This window comes from Diorhabda carinulata, chromosome 8 (assembly GCF_026250575.1).
Source record: "Diorhabda carinulata isolate Delta chromosome 8, icDioCari1.1, whole genome shotgun sequence".
NCBI lineage: Eukaryota > Metazoa > Arthropoda > Insecta > Coleoptera > Chrysomelidae > Diorhabda > Diorhabda carinulata.
Genome location: NC_079467.1, coordinates 20,925,646 through 20,932,297, shown reverse-complemented (window position 1 = coordinate 20,932,297; position 6,652 = coordinate 20,925,646).

Below are 6,652 nucleotides of genomic sequence, written 5' to 3'. Positions count from 1 at the left end.
GTTACCAAAAGAAATTCAGCATCGGATATGGGAGAGCGTCATGACGCTGAGTCTATACAAACGCAGCGACAATGATGGCCAAGCGCACTCCGGGAGAAAAGACGCCGTCGACAATATGACGGGAAACGACCACCGACACCGCAGGAAAAAGTTGAGTGAACTTGAGTAATTTGGTAGAGAAAAATGCAGGAAGCTTATTGCATTATGTAGTAATACGGAAAAATACGAGCGCCCTATATATTTTGGAATATATTATTTTCCAATGAATCGATGTAGTTTTGAAATAAGGTCATTATTTAAGTAAATATTAGATAATAACCAACTCAAAAATAACGGTTATAGGATGTAGACATTAACTAGTCTCGAATTTTCTTAGCAAGAAAAATACTCCATCAGGTTATCGTTTTTTGATTGTTCTCAAAGTACTGGATCGAAAAAGTACAAAAAAAACGATAGTGATAAATTAAGTACCCAGATAAGAATCGCTCATTATTTTTTCGAAACGAAAACAAAAAGAGGGTCGATAAAGATAAAGTTAATAGAGACAACTTAAACTTTTTCCACATAAAAAACAGTGTAATTGATTTTAATATCAAACACTTCATTATTTTGTTATGGAACAATGAACGTGCGATTCCAAGCCTGAAATATTGAATAATAGAGCCAACTGGTACTCGACCAGAGAAGACTTTTGCTTAGAACACCAAAAATAAGCAGGGTGATCACACTATCTCCTTCCAAACCTAAGTAGTCGCTATAGTGGAATGTAGTGACCAAATAAACACAGTAATTCAATATACTTAGACAGCAGATGTGCTATAAAAAGCATAACAGCCGAAGTAGTCTAGTCTTGTACCAGCTTCTCGAAAATTCTACATGAACTAATGAGTAATAATGTACACTGGGATCAGCAACATCACCAGTGGGCCCAGAACTCAATCTTGGTGTATCCAACGAAAATCTAAGAAGTCTGCTCGCAAGATTCTTTACAGAGGTAAATGGACATGATACAAGTTAAGGCACACATAGTTGACCCTTCTGCTTCGCTTTAACGGCGTCAGATAAAACTGATGACTAGTTTTTTAAAGACACACAAAAATCAGGAAATACCCTAGTGCATGCAGGAGAAAGAAACTGCATCCCAGCATTCACACTTGTTATAATTATATAGGACTCGTTCAAAGTTTCAAGCCAAGGCGCCTTGTAGCTTTTGTGTGTTTTGTATAAGACAAGAAGGGCCTCATAGAAGGCCTATGTACTCAAATATTCTTGAAGGCCCGCTCTCATAACTATGGACTATGCACCATTCTGGATTTGCCGGAGAATACACTATTTGAAAGATTTTCATTCACAAGATGTATTTTTGTAAATTCCAGGTAATAGAAATTATGTAAACTTTATTTACAACAATATGATTTCAGATAAGATTTAGTTTTTACAATAATCAAGCTTTGAAAGGAAAGCACAAAACATGTTTGTACCATCAAGTCATCTCTCATTTGTCAACTTCCTCAAACCTATTATTTTAAATGGGGAATATACCATTGGAAAGACATTTAGTTGGAGTATATCATATTTTTTCGATATTTTCATCGACTTTGTGAAAAGTTTTTGGTAAAAGTGCAACAAAAAATGAAAAACCAAGTTTATGATTTGCTAGCTTTTTTTCTGAAATCAATTAGAACAAATATTATGAAAAAATAGTGATTTCACACGTAGACATTTTATTTAACTTTGTTGTTAGTTAATAAATTTAGGTATTAACAATATGAGCATCACTCATACTTCACAACTTATAAATAAATATACAGTTAAACATTCTAGTCTTTCAACGTGCCAATTCAATAAATTGAATAATTTTTAAAGTAAAATCGATCTTATAAATATGTTGAATGAGTCAAAGTTGGAAGCTTTGAGGTAACGACTAGAGTATAAATTTGTGCAAAAAAAAATAATTTTCACGTGGAATTTATAAAACTTATTATAATGTATTATTGTCAAGTAAATATTGTAACAGATTAACTTCCAAACAAACAAACAATGAATAGTAAGGAACAGAATTTACAAAGAACTGTAAAAATAGTGTTAGAACTGAATCAGTAGAAGTAGCCTAGAAACTTTGTACAAAACCATGAAAATTGGCCGAATAATTATTATATATACTTTTTGGTTTCGTGAAGCGACAATTTGCCAATAGCTATTTTGACCAAAATCCTAGAGTATTCCACGTGTCCGTAAAAATTGATGGGGATAATATTGTTAAGCAAATTCAATCATAAAATTTGAACCGAGAAATATTTTAAATGCGCTTAGTGAAGTCATCAGAATTTTCTATTATTATCGGTTCAAAAAAATCGTCGTACCTTCATATCTAGTCTGTCGCTAAAAGGACCTAAATTGCATCTTACAAACCTACAATTAAAAAATAATTAGTGGAAGAAGATCCTAATGAACGGCTGTAGTTTTGCGAAACCAGTCACGAATTATATTATGAAGAAACCATTATATTTTCTGATGAATCTATGTTTATATAAGAATGGTGATATGCATCGAAAATTTCACAATACTTATTTCTTGAGGTGGTTTGCCGTATACTAGTGGTCAGTAATCAATCCTGTGATCATCCTCAGCTAATTTTTTGAGTTGGACAAGATTATCTTCAATGAATCTTTGAATAGGGTTTGGGCGTGTCGCATTTCGTTGATTTCCAACCACATGTTAACGGCTCAATAGCTTTCTTGTTAATTATACTTTTGAGTAAACCATCGGGTCATCGATTGGAGAGATCAGATGATCCATCCAGACTCATAAGAGCTTTAAATAGCTTTTGATCACAGCTTTCCAAGCACTTAATACAAACTTGTACCAATCTAGAGGTAATAACCTAAGTGATTCGAAAGCTAGGTAGGTGCTTTTGTTTCTAGGTACAATTGTTGATTATATGTCGTGTACAGGTCTAAATTGGGAGCTGTTTAAAAATTCAGGCTATTGTTATAGGATATCGGCCTATCACTACAAGGAGCTGTTTTAGTTATGTCTTTAAATCATCTGTATACCAAACAAATTCAAGAAAAAATATTGACATATAGACGGAGCGTTTTCCAAGATCTGGTCGTGGATATGATACTATATTTCAAGTCAGATGTATAAGTAGAAGGGAACCTACCGAGAAAAATTATACACCTCTGTAATTCAATACAATAAGCATGAAATTCATCAATTATTCCGCAATTTCTGTATCTTGTGGAATTAATCATTTATGCAGAAAATTACGGTTACTATTTAATCTTAATCCTCATTCTCCTACTGTCTTTGTAATGAATGCCAATAAACTGAAACGACAAGGATAGTGATGATACTCCGAAAGAAAATAGGATTAACCGAAGCACGCAAATGTCATAAAAATCAGATTAGATGAACCAGCTTGAAATCACAATCACAGATGTCGTATTCACGTTTGAATGAGTAAGCGTTTCTAAATGACTGGAAGCAGCGATAATCGTCTAATTCAAGAAGGGTAAATTAAAGATATTTAATAATAATTAAATATCTATTTCAGTTGAAATAGAGAAGAAAATACTGATAATGAAGGGTGGTTTCCAGCTTAAAGCTCCCTGCGCTTAAGACTTCGTTACTTTGTATTTAAATCTTGGAATAAAGATCAAACTTTTGATTCTTAAAAAACAACAATAAAAGCTTGTAATAAGGATCGTTCAGTACATTCAGGACATGTTATTGAATATCTACTGTTTACATATCTACATATATTTCAAATTTAGAATATTTGATGTAGCAGGGTTTTTTGAAAAATTTCCAACAAAAGTAATTTTTTACTTTTTATACAGCGAGTTGTTTATATTAATTTTTAGGAAGATATTTTTATTTATTTGTTTTTTTCTGTTACCTAGATTGATAGAAATATCCTTTCTGATATATATTGTTTAGCAGCGAGAGTTAGTTTATAATTAAAAGTCGTAGTGAACGAAGCAAAAATTGGAATGGTAAAAATGGAATGATTTGTGATATCAATTTTTTACTATTTAGTAGATTTTAAATTTTAAATATTTTCTTAAGTCAACTCAAATCTAAACCTGCTCTCAAATTTATTTTAGAAAACATAATCTACGAAAAGACAGGTTCACTGAAGTTTCCTTCAACGTTTTCCTGCTGAGCCGATTTTTTTGTATTAATTCAAATGCAGCTTCTGTGATATCATTACTGTTCCTAATTATGTGAGATGAATATTATGAAGCTGCAAAAACTTTTAATGAACAGTAACCAGTGTGAACAATATTGTTTGTTACTAGTAACTGTAATGAGTCAGCATCTCAAACATGGTAATTACGGTTAGAACGTCAAATTATTATTTACTGACAAGACAAAGAGCAATTACTTAACATTTTTTAGTCTTATATAATTTATACTTCTATCATCATTGTGATGTATGTTTACGGTTATTCTTATAAGCTTATTCCGTTGAAAATCATTAGTTCCAATTCATTTATAGTCACTGAACTGGTGATATTTTCGATAGAAAAGTTCGTCAATATGTTTCTTTTTGGCTAAGCATCTTATCAACCATGAATGAAGGTTCAATTTTAATCTCATAAGTTGAACTATCATTCATTATATTTCTTGTTGTTAAAGTTCATAATTTTGAGTTTCTATATTATCAATTAGATCGAAGTCAAAATATATGAAAAGTTGGTGATTGGAATTATGAATACTGAATACTCAACTTCCTATATTTATTTCAATGAAGATGACATGTTTTATTAATTCTTAACGATTCATATAATGATAATCAACTGCTTGTGAGCAATTAGCAAACAATAAATAAACATGATTTAGAACCGTGATTTCCAAAAGTGTCCAGGTGAACCACCAGATGTCCACGGGAGACTTGACGGAGATCTACGTTGGGTGTGGTTGGTTTCGATAGTGAAGAACTACAATGTTGGCTTGACATCTCATCACCATAAGCAGATAATATTTCCAGGAATTCAGCGACTGTTACTTGTAAAATCTTACATATTCCATAATCAGTACAACGCGTCGAGACTTGTCCTAGCCGCGCCGGCCGCCGTCCCATCGCAACTCTTGTTCAGATGTGCAAACTAATACGAGGTATGGCACCAATCGCATCAATTTTTAAGTAAAGCAGTTCACAAAATAAGAAGCAATAAATACATTGAATACGCCCTCATTTGCACATTTGGGATGAAAAAGACTCCTAACGAGTGCTGTACGTTGGTTGTCGGAAGATGAATGTTTATCAAGATTTTATTCACTTTTTGGACTCAGTTTTAGAGTTTATGGAAAGTAAAGATCCTAATTTAGACGAAAACTTGATCAAGTTTCAAGCAGAAATTTGACTGTTTTGTTAAAAAATATAAGAGTGTAATTTCAGCTTTTTGACTGATTTTCCCCCGTCGTATCACCACTACTACACCAACACTCACAATTACATAGTCTGATGCGCGTTTCGATAACCAAGTTATCATCTTTAAAGATTTAAGGTAAACTAAAACCTAATGACATGAATTACCTTTTAGTTTACCTTCAGTCTCTGAAGACGATAACTTGGTTATCGAAACGCGCGTCAGACAGTGTTATTGTGAGTGTTGATGTAGTAGTGGTCTAAGCAGTGTGTTCAGTATAAATATCACCAACGGCTTCAGAAATTTCAGCTTAGTCAGTGGAAAGATAACATTACGATTATCAGAAAGTTTTTGGATCGATGAAGCCTTCAAGTTACCCGAAATCGTTAACGTTCTTACAAAAATAACTCTATTTGAAAAACTTTTAATTACTTTCAACTTCATATTATATTACATGAGTTCAGATTTTGTTTAATGTAGCTGAAAACTCTAACGAAATTATGATTGGGAGCTTCGTATAAGCGTGAGCTAGCAACAACAAAATTGTTCACTCTATGAAAATTTGTATTGTTTATTATATTCGATACAAAAGGAGAAGTTATAAAATGTCGACTTGTTCGCTGCATATGTGGTATCAAATATAATAATATGTAGACAAATTTTTACTAGCATCGACAATAATTACTTCCCGTATCTTTTTTTCTGAAATACACAAAAAAATAATGCCTAATTGAGCATAAAACATATTTATTGAGAGTATTACATTTTGTTTCCAGCACGTTCATTCAATTGGATTAGTAAAGGATTGTTAATCTCCCCAAACCCATAAAGGAGAAGCTTTTTGAAGTACCATCGAGCGGGTAAAGTCTGTGACATTTTAAGAGCTATTAAATAAAAAATTAATTTATTTTTAAAAGTCATATCTTTTAGTTCTATACACTTTGTCCAAGTTTCACCAATCTATTCGTCCCTTCTAAAAATAGTCACTAAGGGTTACATCTAGATAGTAGGGTGTATGATCTAATAATTCGTGACCTAATTAATCGAGTTCTACAATAAAAATTGCATACGGATGCTCCTTTAGAATAAGTATTCATATATTATATTCTGATTTTTACACCTTTTAAAAAATACTCACTATAGATTAAACTGCGTCTTTAAAAAAACGGTCATCTTGACTGTAGGTTGATTAACCTAAGAAGAAGTTCTGTGACTCCGATTTACCCGGAGAAACCCATTGCTTTGACTCTTTTTTTTGACTCTGGTGTGTT